General features: G+C 30.4%; 1 long non-coding RNA gene across 1 annotated transcript in view; it reads left to right on the forward strand.

Moving 5' to 3' along the window:
- The window catches only part of LOC149534539 (uncharacterized), a 140,482-nt gene extending 119,464 nt beyond the window's left edge, over nucleotides 1-21,018 (forward strand). Inside the window, exon 3 of the long non-coding RNA XR_016357204.1 lies at nucleotides 20,797-21,018. This is a non-coding gene — a long non-coding RNA (uncharacterized LOC149534539). The remainder of the gene's footprint in view (nucleotides 1-20,796) is intronic.
- Nucleotides 21,019-21,239: the final 221 nt, after the last annotated feature.

Consider the following 21,239-nt stretch of genomic DNA (forward strand, 5'->3'; position numbering starts at 1 on the left):
TTAAAAAATCATAAGGCTCTTTAACTATGCAAATGGGAAATTGGATGTGTCCTTGACAAATATAGGCATTACCTTTTCCACAATATTGGATATAAGGATGTCTACTTGATCCTCCTGATCAAATGCATCTCTTCCATCCTCTCTCTACTTTCCTTTGTTCTCCTCTAACTGATTCTACAATTCATAATGTTATGACAACCTTCATAGCCATCATGAATGCTCTCTACACTTAGCATTCGTCTCTCTTGCATCTCCTTCTCTTCCTTCATGCATTACAAACTAGTTAGAGTTTGTATCCTTAAGTAAACACAACTTGGCTAGGGTTAGGTTAGAATCAACTGATGTGGTTGATCAATTTTTCTGCTTAGAACATCCCTAAATTTGATTGGTTGCATGAACTACATAGTTATTCATAATATACACCTGTATACATCTTCTAGAATTGTAAAATAATTTTTAGTTGGCCCAAAAATAGTTTACATAGAATTTTTGTGCCATTACAGACAACTATGTCCAAAATTGTTCAATCAACAATTAAAGTCTTTAATGCTCAACATTCACTGTATCCTCAATGTTGTAACTTAATTTGTGAATGACTCAACATGCTCTGTTTACTTGGCTCCTGAGTGACTTGGCACTCACAATTTTCTTGACACATACTGGTGCTTGACACTATCTATTTATATTGCTCAACATGCATTATTATGTGGCAACTTATGCTCAACATGCTTTGATCACTTGACTCGCACTGATTGCTTGGCTTGCTTTGATCACTCAACTTGCATTATAATATTGCTAACTAATGACTAAGTGTTTTGCCACTACCTTGTCAAAACCAATTTGAGAGTAACACTTCTTAAAATCCTCAACAAGTTTAAGAAATGATAAAAACTACTAGTATACACTACCACCTTTTGGTAAGGTATTTTTAGTACTCTTTACACAACTATCTAATTGTATCCTATCATTAGTAATCATTTCCTTCAACTTAGTAAACTTGTTAGAATCAAATTCATTATATACATTTGTCAGATGACTTTTCTAAGGATTCAAAGTGAGTACTTAAAAAATTATAAGTCTCTTTAACTATCCAAATGGGGAATTAGATGTGTCCTTGACAAATATAGGCATTATCTTTTCCACAATTTTGTGCCATTACAAACAACTATGTCCAAAACTGTTCAATCAACAATTGAAGTCTTTGATGCTCGACATTCGCTGTATCTTCAATGATGTAACTCAATTTGTGAATGACTTGGCATGCTCTGTTTACTCGACTCTTGAGTGACTTGACACTCACAATTTTCTCGACACATACTAGTGCTTGACACTGTCTATTTATATTGCTCAATAGGCATTATTATGTGGCAACTTATGCTTGACATGCTTTGATCACTCGACTCACATTGATTTCTTGGCTTTCTTTGATCACTCAACTTGCACTATAATATTGCTGACTAATGACTAAGTGTTTTGTCACTGCCTTGTCAAAACCAATTTGAGAGTAACACTTCTCAAAATCCTCAACAAGTTTAAGAAATGATAAAAACTACTAGTATATACTACCACCTTTTGGTAAGGTATTTTTAGTACTCTTTACACTACTATGTAATTGTATCCTATCATTAGTAATAATTTCCTTGAACTTAGTAAACTTGTTAGAATCAAATTCATTATATACATTTTTTAGATGACTTTTCTAAGGATTCAAAGTGAGTACTTAAAAAATCATAAGGCTCTTTAACTATCCAAATGGGAATCAGATGTGTCCACGATAGATATAGGCATTATCTTTTCCACAATGTTGGATATAAGGCCAATAAACTCACTTTTTTACATGTGCACTCTAATAATCTCATCCCTTTCCTTGTCTTGTAAAAATGGGACAAGTTTTAGTTTTTAAATTAGAGAAAGAGAAGCTAAAATGATAGGCCCGTAAAGAATTTCAAGATCATCCAATTCTAGGCCATCCTTCTCTAGAAACTCCTTCACTTCCCTTTTTATATAGATCTTGCCTCAAGTTTTATCCCAAAATCTTTCTATGGAGTCACCTTCTATTCTTTTTATTTTCCTTTAAATTCATCTCTCCTAGGGTTTAACCTTCTAGAGAAGTAGAAAATTGACTTTAACTACTTCAACTTCTGGAATATATGTATCATCATTATGTTGATTTATGGAGGAATCAACTAGATACTGAGAGGGGAGATGAATCAGGATCCATAACAATTTATGCATTTTCACAAATTCATCCATATCCAATAAATTATGCATGTAAACTTGCTATAAAATGTAAATCAATTCAATCACATGCATGGAATTAATAATACATAACAAAATATTTTCTACCTTGAAATCCTCCAAGGTGAAGGTAAAACTGGGGTGGGGATGACACCCACATATCTTCACTACTGTAGTAATAAATTTTACCAGTTAAGGTTGCAATTTTTGACCATAATAAATGATCTACTCTGTAAGGAGTTTTTCCTATTAATGACTTAAGAAACTATTATGTTTCACCTGGATGGAAGATTTGACACTTACAACTAAGGACTTTGTTAGGAGATTTAAAAATATATGTTAAGACCACTCTATGAAGAGATTTACCTTGATTCAAACTTGTTAAAGTTGACTCAGTACCCAACTCTCAATTTCCTCTACACAATGATTTTGAGTCTTCTCCTTACTAATTGATCCTCTCCTCTAATATGAAATTCTTTTCTTTCCCTTCCACTTTCACTTCTTATGAATAAGTCACTTGTTCTATTAGATTATAATAGAAACCTAGAATGATTTCTTATCTCCTTCTCTACTCTTCACATGCACACATATGACCCCTTTCTTAGCATGTACATCCTTTTGATATAGGTTAAGATCATTGCTTTATAAAGATTCCATGAAGAGTCTTTTAGATGTTTCCATGTTTTAGCTCTTTATCTTGATCATTAAACATGCACATGTGGATATGTGATCCATGCAATGTGAATATTCTGTAACAACCTTAATAAGTGTTAAACATTCTATAAAAACCTCTTCAAAACTTAAATATACATTCCAAGTCAGCTTGGTAATCATTTTTCCTAAAACATTGTTCCATTCCTAACTTTTATATAAATTCTCCATTGCCTGGACTCTATTGTTACTAGTTCTTGACTTTTGTGTTGCTCAACCTTTGCTAACTTCTTGATGCTCGACATATACTGTGGCGACACATACTATATCACTCAGTACTAATATACTTGGAATTATACTCGGTCACTAACAACATGATTAGTTTCTAAATGAACTTGGTCCATGTACCATACTTTACTCAGCTTATGTACAATTGCTTAGTACATACTAGCTTATGTACATGACTTGACAAACATAGAATAGCTCAGTCGTAGTGATGACTATTTGAATCTGCCTTGTAAATGACTATATGATTGACACTATTAGACAATAGAGATTAGAGATACCAAAAATATGTCCCTTTGACATTAGTAGAAAAAACACTTTGTCATATGAATACAAAATTGAATGAGCTACCCAAAATGAGCTCTCCCCCTAAGTCTTACAACTTGTGAAAAATTAATACAAAAATTCATTATAGCCTTTATTCATTACTTTTACATGATTCTTCTTCTATATACTCTTCTCCCTTGTATACATTTACCCCTTGTTTTTGGACACTTGATGCCATTGCTGCTAGGGTTGAAAGAGTTGCAGTAATTCATATGTTTCAATGAATTCCTTGTGAACTCTATTAATCATGGCCAATGCATGATTCCATGTGGTCCTTGGTGCCTTCAAATTTTTATTATGTACTTGTAATCTTGCAAATAAATAAATCAAACTCTCAACCACTAATATTTTATCATCTTCTGTAATAAGATCCTAGGCTATTTTCAATTCTTTCTGCATTACCTCCAAATGAGGTATCAACATTGCCTGAATTAATATCAGCTTGGATCTCATGGTGCTGTTAGCTCCTTGAAGCTCAACCATTATACCTTGAGCATTTAGTAGAACATTGAAGTGACCTATGCTAGATCCTACTGACTCTAAGATAACATTGTTGGATGCTTTCATTTGAGCCCAAGTCTTATTTACTCATGCTTTAATATCATTTGTAAATCTTGACACATCTAAAAAAATTGTGTATATGTGTTGTACCCTGTTTGCAATATCCATCATTACCTATTATTTTTCTTGTACAGTAGCACCTTCTACTTTGCTATAGTTATTAAAAATCTATCCATAACCTTGGTCTCAACTCTTCATGCTGACCAATCCATCAACTATCATTAGATTCAAAATTTTATGTACTAACTTGATCAATGATTTAAACAATTTGATCCATAATAGATGTCTCTTCATCTACATCCTATATGTAAAAAGGTTTAGAAAAAATATGTTTCACACCTTGGAATCTTTATTTCTTCTTTAACTCTTTCTTGAGCTCTTCTTGTCTCTTTTTCTTTTTCAAAATTTCTTATAGAAAAAAGTTTTTCTGCAAGGTGAGATTTGCTAGGTCAAATTATGGCATCCCAATATGTTCATCCAGACTAACTTCAATATCTAATGACATGCCCTTTATTTCTCTTCACTTCCTTTTTAATGAAGGATTTTTGATGCTTGATAATACATTATGTGTTGGTGAAGGGGTATCACAACTTGGTTTTACTTGTGCATCTATGCTTGAGACAACAACATAATACTTGGCTCAACTTTATTTGATTCTATGTTTACCTAAATTTGAGGTGCTCAAATAATATTATCATTTTTATCAACTTCTTTATCCTCACCATCTTCTTCTTCATTTGTGAGCCTTGACTACTTAGCTTCTAGAGTTTTCAGGGGTGTTGGCATGTATAGGAGACATGTTGTCTTGTGGACTCGACACACTTGAGCTTTCTCCACTACTATGTTCATCATCAATATTCATAGTTCCTACTTCCTTTGTTGTAAGCCCAAAAATTATTTTCTAGAACAATTCACTCTATTGTCATACAACTTCCTCTTTATTTTGTAAAATCAAGACCATTCTATATTTAGGAACAAATCTACTCCTATGTTGTTTCATAAATTAAATGCTTTTGTTCTTGAGATAGATCAATCATAACTCTGGCTAGTGTGTCATTTCTTATTTGATTTTTTGTTACTTCGGTCTTCTATCATTTCATTTCTAATCTATCAAATATATCCTTGGGTATCTTGTCCTTTATTGCACTAGGAGTTAGCCTTTTATTTGCAATCATTTCTACCATAGCTTCCTCCACTTTGTTTTTATCATCATTTTCTAATGTATCATATATCACATGTTTGAATCTAGTTAAAACTATAGATTTTCTTATGCTGTCACATGCCTCTTCATTAGTTTTGATCTATCTAATAGGTGGTCATTTGACTAATCTACTTCTCTTGGTTTGAGGTTCACTGGACTCAGTAACCTCTACTACTTTCAACTTTATAGATTCCTCAGTAATAGTAGTTTCCCAGTCCTTGGCTAAACTGCTTGCACAAATGTGGTCTATATAAACAAGAAAACAAATGTCACTATAATATTTAGTGACCAATTCCTCTAGAATTATCATTCTTCCTTTCATTCTCAACTTGAATTCATCAAAATATGTATTCATTGCATTATCAAAATTGTCTCCAAATTGAGAAGTAAACACATTAGTTTTTTTTGTTATTGGTTAGTCTTATTCCCATACAATATTTTCTATTCCAAGAAAATACTTCTGAATATAAAAGAATGTGCAAACAATTAGGGAACCAAACTTACGTATTGAATTCATTTCCTTTCTTATTGATGATAGATTTTCTGCCACCTATGTCATTTGTAGCCTAGCAAGATCATACTTATGATCTTTCATCATAATGTTTCATGCTTGGTTCACAACCATACTCAACACACTATTTAATCTTCTACATTGATAGAATTTGTGAGCAATAAATCTTACTAAAAATTCTATAAGTGGATCAAAAATTCTTGAGATGGACAAACCATGTCTATTCCACTCGAATCTTGTATTAGCCTCAAATTATCCTTGGCTCAAGCATAGTTTTATTTATATCTAGGGTTGGATAGACAATAACCCTATGCATCATCATCTTCATGATTTCCACTAGTCCATCTTGTAGCCAGTACTTCATATCATGAATTCTACTTAAGATGACTTTGATCCATTCTACTCTAAAATTTCTTGGAAATTTTAAGGCTTGAGTTAACCCTTTCCTTTTGAAAATTTTGAACTCGTCCTTCAAGGTTCCTTCATCACACAAGTTCTCATAAGTTTCTCTAATTTCACTGTCTCTAACTTCTTTGACTTTACACATGTAAAAACTTTTGACATTGTGAGTCATGATGACTATAGGTAGTATCGATGATAACACACCCATTGAGTCTCCTTTAATAGAAATTTCTTGAATAGCACAAAATTTGAGTAGAGGATATGCGTCATTCTTCACAAATTTAATTTTACTAACCTTTTGGCTTATTCTAGTAGTCGATGAAGCTGCCATGATCATAAATAGGGTTTGATGTATTTCCTTCTTCAGATGCTTGACACTCAATCATGCTCCCACTCAACTCTTTTGATCAATTCACTTCTTGAGATCTTTGATAGTTGCTTGACTTCACCTTATCACTTGATCGTTCAATCACTCTAAGCTTTTCAAATAATTGTATGCAAGATATGGAAATAATGTATTCAATTTTTTTTATATACATTTCCTTTCGATCAATTAGGATTTCCATAAATTCTTGTGTACTTTGTTGAGTGGAAGCTAGCTAACATAATAACTCAATCTCTTCCATATTATAATGCTTGGTCTATGTTGCAACACTTGGTCAACACAAACAAAATAGTGATAGTCAGCAACCTTTTACAAAATTTGTTCTTTTGTATCTTATATATGCAGATATGAACTTTTGGCACACATTTATGTAAGGAAATGATGTATGATGTATAGTTTAGGTATTTGGTTCCATACATACCTCTTTTTCTTAGTTAGAGATGATATGATCACCTTCTCCATTAGATTGGGTGACCTCAACTCCATTAACTCCACTATTCTATCTTTTGGTTTCTTTTTACATTTATGGTTAATTTCATTCCTCACTTTCTCAATATCTATTTTGCCTTTTCCTTTTATCCTTTGTTTGATTGTGTGAATGCACTTGAGTTCTACAATTCTTGCTTTGATGTCCAAATTTGTGATGTTTGGAACATGCATTATTAGGTGCATAATTCTTCTTTCTCTGATTTGGCCAGTAGAGTTTTGTCTCTAATCTGCATTCAAATGCTCTATGTCCATATTTCTAATAGTTATAGTAGTACCCTTCAAATCTAGGTGGAGTAGGCGTACTCCACAATCTTGACCTACACTCATGTATTTGATGTCCTTGTTTCTTACAATAAAAATAGTAACCAATAAACTTAGGTTTAGAGTTTTTCATACCATGTTTTCTTTGATAGATATTTGTAGTATGACCAATTTTTCCACAGTGATACCAAGTTGGCTTATCTTTTGGTTTTGTATTTTTCATTTCTCCATTCCTAGATGATTCTTCTTTCTGAGTGCATGAATGTCCTGACCCATTGGAATGATGACTTCATAAGTTCTTCAAAATATTTTATTGATTTCTTTGGTTTGATGAATTGCTCCATAGATTCCTTCTCATTCTTTAGTTCATTTTTCAATATCTTGTGATGAGGTTTTAGCTTGGCAATATCCATATCTTTGTGATGTAGTATTTGATTTTTAGTGATTAGTTGAGTCATTAGATTCATTTTTTTATTTGTGAGATTTTGCACATCTAATAACCTTTCTTCTAGTTTGGTTGCCATTACCCTCTTATCATCTTCTACCATTTTTCTAACTTCTTTATCTTTCTTTCTTTGTTCAGTCACTTCATATAGTCTTACTGATTGTATTTTATGTTCTCTATTCATTGAGGAGTTTGTTCTTTTCTAGTACTTCAAAAAATGTTTTGTCATAAGGATTGATTAGGTCAAATAATCCTTTAGTTTCAACTTCTTCTTAAGAAAATTTCTTTATCTATTTGGCAATTTCCTTTCTCCTTTTTAGGGAATCCTTTAGATCTTGTCCTACCTATTCTAACTTTTGTAGTGTGAGTTGGATGTTGATTATGTGATTATCAATAGTCTTATTAAATTTAAAAGGCTTCATCTTCCAAGACCTAATCTCTAAGCCTTTAAGAATTCTCCAGAGAACCGGATGCTCTAATACCAATTGTTGATTTATGGAGGAAAAAACTAGATACTAATATGTGGGGTGAATTAGGATCTATAACAATTTATACCTTTTCAAAATTTCATCCATATCCAATAAAAAATTATGCATGTAAACTTATTAGGACATGTAAATAAATTCAATCACATGCATGAAAGTAATAACACATAACACAATATTTGTTACCTAGAAACCCTACAAGGTGAACATAAAATTGGGGTAGGGATGTTACCCATAAATCTTCACTATAACAATAATAAAGATAACCAGTTAAGGTTACAATGTTTAACCATAATATATGATCTACTTTTCAAGGAGTTTTTGCTGTTAAAGACTTAAGAAATTATTAGGTTCCACTTTCTTAGAGGATTTGACACTTCTAGCTAAGAAAGGAATTTGTTAGGAGATTCAAAAGATCTATTAAGACCACTCTATTAAGAGATTTACCCTAACTCAAGTCTGTTAAAATTGACTTGATACCTAACTCAGTTTGCTCTATAAGCTGATTTTGAGTCTTTTACTAATTGATCCTCTTCTATAATTTGATACTCTTTTCTTTACCTTTCACTTTCACTTCTTATGAATAAGTTACTTTTTCTGTTAGATGATAACAAAAACCTCAAATGACTTCTGATCTCCTTCTCTTCTTCACATGCACACATATGACCACTTTCTCAGCTCTCACATCCTTTCGATCTAGGTTAAGATCATCACTTTATAAAGATTCCATGAAGATTCTTCTAGATGTTTCCATGTTTTTCCTCTTCATCCTGATCATTGAAGATACACATGGGGATATATGATCCAGGCCATGTGAATGTCTTGTAACAACCTCCAAAAATTATTAAATTTTCTATAAAAACCTCTTCAAAAATTAAATAAACCTTCCAAGTTGGCCTAGTAATCATTTTTCCTAAAAATCTATTCCATTCTTGACTTCTATATAAACTCGGTATTTCTCGGCCTCTACTATTACTAATGTCTGACATTGTTGATTCTCAACCTTTATTAACTTCCTAATTCTTGGCATATACTATTCTTGGCACATACTATATCACTCGGTACTAATATACTTGGAATTATACTTGGTCTCTTATAAGTTGCTCGATTGCTAAATGAGCTCAGTCTATATACCATACTCTACTCAGCTTCTATACAATTTCTCAGTACCTACTAGCTTATGTACATGACTTGACCTATGTAGAGTAGATCGGTTGTAGTGATGGCCATCTGACTCTTCCTTGTAAACTATGTTCCATTCTTGACTTTAATATAAACTCTACATTGCTTGACCTCTACTATTATTGGTGCTCGACATTGTCGTTGCTCAACCTTTACTAACTTCCTAATTCTTGACATATACTATGTTTGACACATACTATATTACTTAGTACTAATATAATTGGAATTTTTCTCAGTTGCTAAATGAGCCTAGTCTATATGCAATACTTTACTCAACTTCTATACAATTTCTCGGTACATACTAGCTTGTGTAAATGACTTGGCCTACATAGAGTAGCTCGATCGTAGTGATGACCATCTAACTTTGCCTTGTAAATGACTAAGTGATTGACACTAATAGACACTAATAGACAATAGAGATTAGAGATACCAACACATTACCTCAAGATTTTTCTATGCCAACATGATATTGGTTGTCTTTCAAGATTTACTTCAAAATAGTATCTATCTCTTGTACATTTACATCTATCACACAATAATTAGCCTATTTATTCTTCTTTCCTTTTAAAACATTTCTTAGAAATTTTTAATATTGATGTATTTCTTGTATTGATGTAACAGTTCATAAACTAATCAAAAATTTCTCTTTTGATATTTCATCATTGGACTTAGCACTTATTATTGTCATTTCTAGAAGGTCATATAAACCTTTAGAATATTGAAGTTGATTTCAACAAGATTCATTTTTGAGATATTTAATAGCATTATCAAACTTATCAAAGAATTTAGAAAGTGGTTTCAAACCACCATGCACAGTTATGGCTTTCTCAATAACATTAACTAACATACCAAGATTGTTTAAATAAAACTTCATTTTCTAACTTACATTTTCTTCTTTGGATTTCTTATCCTTAGACACTCTTAAAAATTTAGCACCCTTAGTCATTATTTTTTTCACTTCATCTTTAGACTTAATATCTTCATCAACCTTAATTTAATTTCACTTTCTTGTGCCCCTAAAGTTATTCCTCTTTCTTTGTTTTCTTGATGATCCTAATTTTGGTTTCTTAGTTCTTACTATCTTAGGAGCATCACTTGTGGATGCAGAGCTTCTTATTTTTCTATCTCTCAAGGAATATGTATCCTAACTAACCACTTCAACTTTGATTGTCTTTTTATTTGCATCTTAGATTATTCTCTTTCTTTCTTTCCTAAAATCTTGTACCACAATTCCCATGCTCTCTTCCAATTGATCAACTTCTCTTTTGATCTTTCTCTCTCTCTTTCCAGCCTACTCAATTCTGTATACACCTTTAAGTATTTCTCTTTAAAATTTCCAAATATTTTCTCTATGGTATCAATGAGTCTACTCAAACAAAGCATGCCTGCAATGTATTTTGCATCAACTTCATACCTAATAGGAATGATCCATATCATCCTAGGTATTTTTCAAAAAAATTGATTTAGGGGTCCTTACCCTAGCCTAATTCTCATTTTGAAAATTCTCAAAGAAACCCCACAAAATAGTTATCCATGTCTTATCACCTACTATAGTATAAGAAATCTTTAACTTGTATAGCTACTAGTTTATTGTTTTTCGATGAACTTTTCCAAATCCTATAACCTCATTAATGAAATAGTAGAGTAAATACAATATCAAGGTGTCATAATTGAAATATTTATTCTTATCCTTCTCTATCTTGGTTTGAATCTCTATTAATTGTCTTGAGAGTGACTTACATAGATCATATTTTGTATTTTTTCTACCATCTGATAAGATACATATATGTTTGTACCAGAGACTGAATTCTCAAAGATAGAGTTATAGATCTTGCAATAAAAAAACTAAAGATAACTTCATATCAAGATTAATTAAATTATTATTTTTTATATTTTATTTTATTAAACTTAGATCCAATTACATTTTTAACAGTTGATTCTTCATAGACTTCAGTATAGACAAACCATTGGATGTGCAAAAATTGATTACAAATCTAATACATCTATGGTAATATTGAATGGTTTTCTTAACCACATTAATTGAACATGAATTATAACTAGAATATACTAGACCTATTCATTTTTATCAAACAATGAGATCTTTATGATGTAAATAAAATTTATTTTATTTCAACACCTTAAATTCCTTCTAAGTGTTTAATCATCTAATAGCTTGTCTAAGTATATAATCAAAATCTATGAAGTCCCTAACTCCTCAATATTTGCATAAATGTATGCCCTAATATCCTTAACATGAAAAACACCATATGGACCACTTGAAAAAAAAACCTAGTGGATCTCCTTCTACATGTTTGAAGGGGTGCCTTTTGAATTTAGGGTGAGGTATTTCAATGATATCAACAACCATAGGAGTATCTAGTTTAAAATTTTTAATTTCACAAGCTCCATGGAAAAATACCCTTTTACTAAGTTAGGGTTTCCATGAGACTCACCTTCCTTCCTTTGATCACTTAGTAATCCTCTTGTAGATCTCTTTCTTTCACTCTCTTAGAATAAAAATTGACAAATAAGAATGCAAAGTTGCCTTCTCTACTTCACACACCTAAATTTTGATACATAATAAATGTGCTTTCCATAAACCTTCTTGAAGATTAATTTCATAGACATCTTTAAAAAAATATTTCTTGTATATATATTCAACATTATTTAATTTTCTTCATAAATTCTTCCAATAAAGTATTATAGTCCAATAAAACATCTGTCAACTTGCCAGATTTATGCACTAATTACTATTATAGGGTTCTAACTTTTTCTTGAAAACTGCTCCTTAGCCAATGGCCTTAAATTTATTCCTAAAGATATATCCAACACCATACTAACACATAGACACATTTTCTACATCATTATCACTCTATGATGGGGGAGCATCAACTAGTTCTTAGCAATCTTGCATCAATGAAAATTTTTGGATTTTAAATTTTTGGTTGTTTTATTTTGTTACAGAGATAGAGTTTTCTTATGTACATGTTCTTGAATCTTATTCTATAATTTTTAATAGATTATATTTGTTTATGGAAAGTTGTTTCTTCCATAGTCACCATTTATTTAAGAAAATTTCTAATTATAACAACTACTTAGATTCACTAAAATGTTTCAAAGTAGTTCTATGAAGTATGGATCAAACTAGTGCATTGTTTTATGTTCTTGGTCCCTTTTCCAAATTTCATTTAGTTACGCATGTTATTCTATGATTTCAGAAAAGTATTTATCATGTTAAATCCAATGTGGTTTTTGTATCACATTTGACCAATATTTTAGTAACTAAGTTCATTTGGGTCAGCATGAATCTTCTAATCTTGACCATAGGGTGTTTAATTTAATATAAAAATTAATCATGAAGGGGGAATTCAAGGGAATAAGATAAGAAGGTTGAATCTAAGGCATATAGGTGTGAATATTTCTTTCCATATTTTTGACATGTTTTATAATTAAGCTTGTGTGTTTAATCTACAAATTAGTGGGTTTATAGTCAATTGTACACACTTTAACAATATAATTTAAGGACCTAGTTCTGGATTACTCTTAATTTCCTTATGTTGTTTTAATATTGTTTACTCTTTCTACATAGTCAATATTTCTCCTTGGGAACCCTCCTTCTAGGACTATTTCACTCCTCTTCATTTTCTTCTAAACCTCATCCACATCTACATTCTCTTTTCCCTTTTCATCTTTCTCACATTTTTGGTCTTGTTTGTCAAAAGCTTTCTATGTACATTCTTGCTTCTATGGAATCTTGCAATGTCATTCATTTTTATTCAATTGTAGCAAATAATGCATATTTTCCCATAATTTTAATTCACTTGATTTCATTTTGATCTTCATTGATTAGAAATGTGTCTGAATATACCATTAAAAACATCTAAAATTACATCTATTGAAAGAGTTGTTCATCACATTTCTAAATTAATTTTATTTATGACCATACTTATTGCATTCAAAACACTACTTGGAAAAAAGATTAACCATTCATTCTATTTCTACATTGAATATATTAATGACCAAATTTATTGAACACAAATCAATTTCTATTGAATTGTAGATACCTTTGAGCATTAGGTTGCCTGATAGAAGACCTTTTGGGTTCATGCTTTTGATTTCCTAACTTAGGATTATTTACTAACTAGTTATGGAGCTTTCAACTTTTCCAAATCAAAAACATTTCTTGTTATCTTCCCTTTTCTATGTTTTAAGTGGCACTTAAAGCTTAACTAAGATAATCATGAAATTCTTCTTGTAGAAATAACTCGATGATATCATTCAACTTCACAATTCAATATTGTACTCAATTTAATTCAAACTATTATCTCATTGTTCTTGTTATTAACAAGAATAAAAAATATAAATTAGCTTTTAATTTACTATTATCTATCATTTAGTTAACTATTACTGAGTTGCAGTTGTAAGTTAACACCATGAAAATCAACTTGCAATCTAAAACATTTACACAATTGACACCATGATTTTAATGTGGAAACCCTATAAAAGGAAAATCCACATGGGACCAACAACTTAAATAATTTCACTCTTTTAAAATGATCTCTACTAGGAGTCAACCTTGTTAAAGGTTTACATGCATATTTTTAGTGTGACTTAGTTAGAGGATTTTAACATAAATATAATCTAGACCTTATCACTCCTTAATTTGGTCAAAAGAGTGGCCTACTCTAAAGGACTTATAAATATCATCATTCGATGTTATCATATAGGATTTCATAGACTTTTTAGGTCCACTTAGATACAATATTTTTTTGCTACAATGGTAAGAAAGTAATAGTTAAATGATTTATAAGATTTAGCACTACCTTGCTTGTTCAAATCTTTGTTCTACTATGTTTTATTCTTCTCTATTCTCTTCTTGATCTCTATTTGGCTAATTCACTTCTTCACACACTCTCTTTTCTCAAACTCTTCTTAGGGTAAAAGGACAAACTTGTGTCACCCTTTTACAAAGAAAAATGCTAACAAAAGTATAATTGTTCACCTTCAATGAAATAAAACTGGTATTATTATTTAGAATTTGAAAATGAAGTAAACTAGTGAAATATGTAGAAATGGATGAAGTTTAGGATTATAATTTTTAATAATTTTTTGGAATAAGAAATGATATATTTTTCTATTTTTTAAAGATAACTTTTTAGTTGCTGAAAAATGCTAGAAATTAGGGGTCTAGTTCCCACCACAAAACTACATGGAAATAAACTTATTTCCCTTTGATCTCATATTATAAAAACTAAAAATTGGCTTTGGACTTATATTTTCTCTTTTATAACTATTCAAATTTCAACTTATTCAAATCGATAATTTTCATCTCCCACCACATTTTTCAGTATAAATCTATTTCAAACAAATGAAAACTTATAGATTTTGAAAGAGGACTCTCTCCTCTAGAATGTCATATAATTTTAAATTTTTTAAATCTAATTTAATATTTTTATTCTTCTCAAAATCAACATCTGCTTGAGTGTTAAAATACATACTTGTATAATTTTTTAATTACAATATACTATATCTAATTAAAATACTATGAGCTCTATATTTGAATATTCTTGACTTTGAGCTCTATAAAATGGTGTTTATATGTTATTAATTTTTATTTTTATAAAAATAGTAAGAGTTATTGAAACATTATTTTTCTGAAATAATTTTATTTCTTTAGTAATTGGATACCAGCTAGTATAAAACATGCATTTAATAGACATTTCCAATTGGAAAAGTGTGAACTTAGCTAGAATAAATTTATCAAGATGATATGTTTGAAAAAAATTGAGTTTTAGATAGAAATACTCAAATTCAGTCATTCTGATAAGTCAACATGAAAGGTGACACAACTTTGTACTTTTACCCCTTGATCTTCCTTCTTCCCTACTTGGTTCACCTTGCTCCTTTCCTTTGTCTTTACTTAACAATATTGGTTTGTAACAATCAACAACCAAAAACTTATTCCAACTTCTCCTTAAATAGTGAACTCTTTGCTTCTAGATTCTTCTAGGTTTTGACTCTTAAGCACATCCATAGATCTCATATTCATTGTAATGTACTAGTCACTTAGAAAAATAAAACTTTCATTGAACTTTGTGATCATCCTTATCTTGTTTAAATCTCCATTATCAAATCCTTATTATACTTTTCCAGTCATAAATCTTGTAACAAACTTTGACTTATGCCTTTTAACTTCTCAAACATTCTCTATTTTAGCCATAATCCAACTTTTGATTCTCTCTTTCTTAAATTTTTCTTCTAGCTTATACTCGGTGAACATTAAATTTCACTCAAGCAATACAACACTTAGTTGATATATGAATTAATTGGTTAACACTGTAGTAGCTCAGGCAATATTGTACTCCTTCTTTCACCTTGTCACTCACTATAGCTTGTACAACTCAATGAATAAAAAAAAATCATCAGTACATTACAAAATTTCATGATTGTAAAAAAATCAAATAAATATTAAAAGATTATTGTCCAACTCATTTAAGCTCCCATTGAATACCACACTTTCTTCAAATCCTCTCCATTAGTTAAATGATATGACATTCTCTTGAATTAGAATAATATCTAGCTAACTATGACTTTGATATAAATGCCAATGTAATAATTGATATGACTCTTTCACATACATTCATAGAATTCTCAATTATATCGTCATTTTGGGCTAACAAGTTCCCAACTGTGTCAATCTATTTTTTCAAATTGTTCCTCATTATGCTTGTATTCTTGCAAGTCATGTTGCATTTGGACAATTTCAGTATGTGATATTCATCAAATATTTTCCTTGAGGACCAACTAAGATTATATCATTCTCCTTCCTTTCCTTATTTAGCCTCATCAACATTGTTCCCATCTCATGTTTTAGGAATGCATTAAACCTTTAACATATTTCTCACATTCTTATATTTTCTCCTTCAAGGCTTTCCTTAAACAACCATCATCTATACTTCCTTTCTTATTTTACTATTACTACAATCCCTTTCTCTTTTCCATGGATTTTTTAGTGTAAATTTCAATGTCTAAATGAAGTTTTGTAATTCCTTCAGATTCTCTTACAATTCTAGGACTTGATTTGGACTGATCAAGATAATCAAGTATGACTAGGATATTTTCTTGAATACCATACAGTTTTCCTTCCATATATTCCTCAAGATGTTAATCTTCCTCCAAGGAATTAGGATCTAATATCAATTGTTGGAATTAAGGAACATTGAGATGGGCATAAATCATTTTTTTGCAAACTTTAACTTTATCAATCTATTCTTTCAACCAATTAACAAATATAACCAAAAGAAAGATGCAATTACATAACTTTAAAAATAAAAAAACCATAATTTTGGTTTGTAAGGGAAAACCTAATTATGGGAAAAACTATGGTGTGGATGAAACCACAAAATTAGGATACAAAAAATTTACAATGAGGAATGCACATGCATTAGGGAAGACTACCTTGAGCTCACTGCCCAAAATGGAAGAGGCTTACAACTTATTAATCTATTGGAAATTCATATTAGTGTTTAAGATGAGTAAAAGAATACCCAAATTAAAAAAAACCTCTTCCAACAAAGTGCATCACATATATTTCATACACTTCATTACTCATTGCTCAGTTACATTGTCATGCTTTGATTTAGATCATAAATATTTATCTTCCTTATGTGAAACTAGACACAATTAATGTACACAAATTATATGTACCCAAAATGATCAAATACATAAATGTTGATAAGTAGGAGATATTTTCCATAGCAAGTCAAATTGTAATATTGCTATCAGGATTTAACCATGTGATTTTTGAGTCAAACTCATTGAGCCATATTTCATGAGTAGTGGTTCATGGAACCCATCTCTCATGAGAATGAATGGAACACTTAGCATGCATTAGATATAGGTGGATCTTCTATATGTGCAATAAGAAACTAGATTGAATTCATGGTATCTCAAGAACACTTAGAACAATATTCAAATGTTTACAAGTTGTCGATAAAATTCAAATATTAATACTAATATAGACCAAAATAATTGATTACGTTTTAGTAAAAATCAACCAAATTTCATAGATTAAAAATACAATCACCAAAATTGCTCCATCAAATCTACATAAGGATCAACTACAAAAGCTAGTATTTCTACACCATCAAACCAAAATTTGATACACTAAATTGCACACTAGAATTATCATTGGAAATTAAACCTCTAGAATAAGGTAGTTTATTCATCCATCTTTCTTGCTTTACATATGAAATACAAAATATTAACCTAAAAATGAGAAATAACCAAAATATTAAACGCTTCAATATGCTATATTCTCAACTTGTTAGACTAGAGTAAATCTTCAATCAAAATTTTTCTTTGATCGTATAATTCTATGTAGATGAGTACAATGAATAAGAACTTATATAGTGTGTCTTGCCAAAAGTGTCCTTCTTTGGTTTATAAATAATCCTAGTAGAGTGCATTAGGACATGATTAAGAGAGCATTCAAGTATTTAAGGGGTACTTTGAGTATTATTTTTATTTTCATGGTTATCCTATTAAACCAAGACATCCAATTTTCATTTGTGGATATGTTTTTGATAAGAAAAATAGGTTTTATATGGTTCCTAAAACCCAAAAGTTATTACATATCATAGGGCTATAAATAAAACAAAAAAAGCCCAAAAATAGTACTACAACCAAACAAGGGGCTAGATTGAAAGATAGACAAAAAGCCAAGCAATAAACTTGTAGAAACCAAAAAACCAAAAGACAGAAAAAGATAGACCTTACTCCTCCACTTTCCTTTCAAGGTCCTGCATTGTTTCTGTCGCTTCATAGGCTTTCTGACACTCCTCAACTATTTGCTCTTGTTTCTTCAGGAAACTCTTATCTAGCTGGCTATGGGATATGTTCGTGATGGTTTCATCATCCTTCCTGTCTTTATCTCTATCCTTTTCCTCATTATCCTCTAGAAGACCCTTGGCTTTCAGCTTTCTAGCAAGAGTAACAATGTTTTCACTGAGAGAGTTCAGAATGGAGATGATTTGGTTAGCCATGTTATGGTTGTAAGTCTCCAAATTTTTCATCCTTTTTTCGACCAACCTAGTAGCATCCCCCTGATCTATAACATTCCCTCTCTTAAATTTCTTCCCCTGGATTTCTAGCTATCTCGTTATTTCTTTAACCTCCTCTAGTTTGTGGATATGTTGATTCAAATTGGACAATTGATATCAAGATAGTAGAAGATTCAATAGTAGATATTTTATCATGATGTTTAGTGGTGCTATCAGTTGAATGAGTAAGAAAAAGGTTGTAGTTTATTTTTCCAATATAGAACAAAATTACAAGGTATCTTACTCATTCTTGTTTAAGGATGCCATCTAGCTTAATAAATTTTGTTTCAATATTAATTTTGATGTGGGACATATTAATGACATCTAGAGTGTTGTTAATTTAGTCACATACTTTACTTTCCATGCTAGGATGTAAAGTGCATTATGTTCAATTTCACTTCATTCTAGATATGAAGGAATAAAATGTTGATACATTTTTAATAACAAAGTCAATGAACACTCAGAAGTTTGAATGTTGTTTTGATTTCTAAGAGCTCTAGATCTCAAGCATGTGAGGAAGGATGAATCTTTCCAAGTCTTCAAAAAATAAGATAATCTTGGGATTAAAGTGTCTTAGCCTTAGGTCCTAATTTATGTTTATTATTTAATTGCTTCTTTCGCCTGCTTTGGGATCCCTAAACTTGTGGAGCCTAACTACCTAGGTTTCTATGTTGGAACTATAACAATTTTCAGATTAATATGAAAATAATTTAGTATAAGAGTCATAAATTTATTTTTTGAATAATGACATTTATGGTGGAGTCCACTTTTGAGAAGTGGTGTGAGGTAGGCATTGCACATGGAAAAATGACCATGATGGGTTAGTCATTTGTTAGTGCTTTCAAAAGTTTATAAGGGAAAGAATTAATGTAAATGACGATTTCAAGTTTTCTTTATACCTCTTACCTTTTTAGTGTATGAGTTGGTTTTGAAAACTAGGTGAACGTTCTACTGTGTATTAAGCTCTATAAATATGTGGTTTCTTACTGTATTCATTTTGATAGTTTTGATGATTTAGAGGAAGTTATTTTATGTTGGAATTTCCATAATTTCTTTTATTTTATAATTACTCTTTACGAACATTGGCTATAAGATCATATTGTACCTATTAAATCATTGTTGATTATATAATTATAATTTGACTTTTGTAGTGTGGCTATTTTTCCAAAAGGGTCTTATCACTTAAATTTCGTATTATATCTTTAATTTTCTAAAATATAATTTTGTATGTGTTTATCTATTTTATAATAATTAAAGAAGTTTGTTAGAATTTCTTTGCATTATATACCTCATTAAATTTGTAAGTGTTTATCTTTCACTTTTCTTCCTTTTAATCTCAAGTTCTAGTAGATTGCTAGATTAAAAAATAAAGTGAAGTTTCTCAAAATCTAGTCTAAGAAATTATTCTACTACATGATATGGAATAAAGAAAAATTAAAAAGAGTTAATGCCCATAAAATATCTTTAAAAAATGAGAAAAAATATGTACTATCATGAGATCTCACAATAAACTGAATAAAGACCTTGTTAGAGGGAAAAATACATTTGTTAGAAAGAGGGGAAGTGAAATTGACCAATGTGAAAAGTAACTCAACTACCAAAAAAGATGAGAGTTATGCTCATGGAAGATGCCATATGCTCTTATTATGACCTACTTGGTATATCTGAAAAGGCTAAAATAAATGTGTGAGCAAATATATATTGCCCAGTTAAGGAAAATGAAAAACTTGTGATAACACCATTTCTATGCACAATATTGAATCAAAAGCCTAATATATAAGTTAAGACCTTAAAATTGAACATCAAAGTCTATTCCAAGTCTAACAAATAGATTTTAATCAATATAAACAAAATGCAAATGTGCTATACTATGATTGTGATACTCAAAGTGCAAGCAAGCTCTATAATGTGATTACATTATACCATGATAAGTAATCTATAATGGAAAATGTATGCCTAGATATATGAGTTGAGACAAATAGTGCCTAAAAAATATGCATAAATAAGAGTAAAAAATAATTAAGAAGATTAGGAAACTTGGCTCAAGGCTTTGTTGTAGAATATTCTTTATAGGTATTACTCTTTGTTTATTCCGCATGTCTACACTAATCTTTATATTAGATTAGTCTATTTTGGGTATGTAATTAATTTTTGTCCACTCTAAGTCAAAATTTATAGTTATTGATCTAGATTAATTATTTTGAAACCATTTGTTATAAAAATGAATATCTTGTCATATTTATTCAAGATTTACTTTGTCTCAAATGCCTAGATAAGGTGATGCCAATAGCACTAATGAGGACATTGTGCCTTGGTGGAAGACACTTAAATCCTCTCTCAACCAGGGTAGTCAAAACACTTACATCACTTTAACGATTTTTTATAATGTGAAAGATGCTTCAAATAGCCATGGAAATGCGTAAGCTTAGCTTATCAATCTTGTTGCGGATTTTATACTCTACTATAATTTAGAGTTGAACTTCTCTTTGAATAAGTCTCCATATATCTCTATTTGAAAACACATTAATATTTTAGATTAAATTCTAATACCATAAGTTTAAATTATATTTTGTTAGAAATTCTTTAGAATAACTGAGAGGGGGGGGTGAAACAGTTATGTAGGGTCCAAATGTCCTATTCAAACTTTTCATCAAGTATAATGTGCCCATCAAATTGTTCATTCATCCAAGCTTAAACTTTCATACTTCACAAGCT

The sequence above is a fragment of the Cupressus sempervirens genome, chromosome 10, assembly GCF_028749045.1.
Source record: "Cupressus sempervirens isolate cs-2001-9-10 chromosome 10, ASM2874904v1, whole genome shotgun sequence".
In the NCBI taxonomy this organism is placed as follows: domain Eukaryota; kingdom Viridiplantae; phylum Streptophyta; class Pinopsida; order Cupressales; family Cupressaceae; genus Cupressus; species Cupressus sempervirens.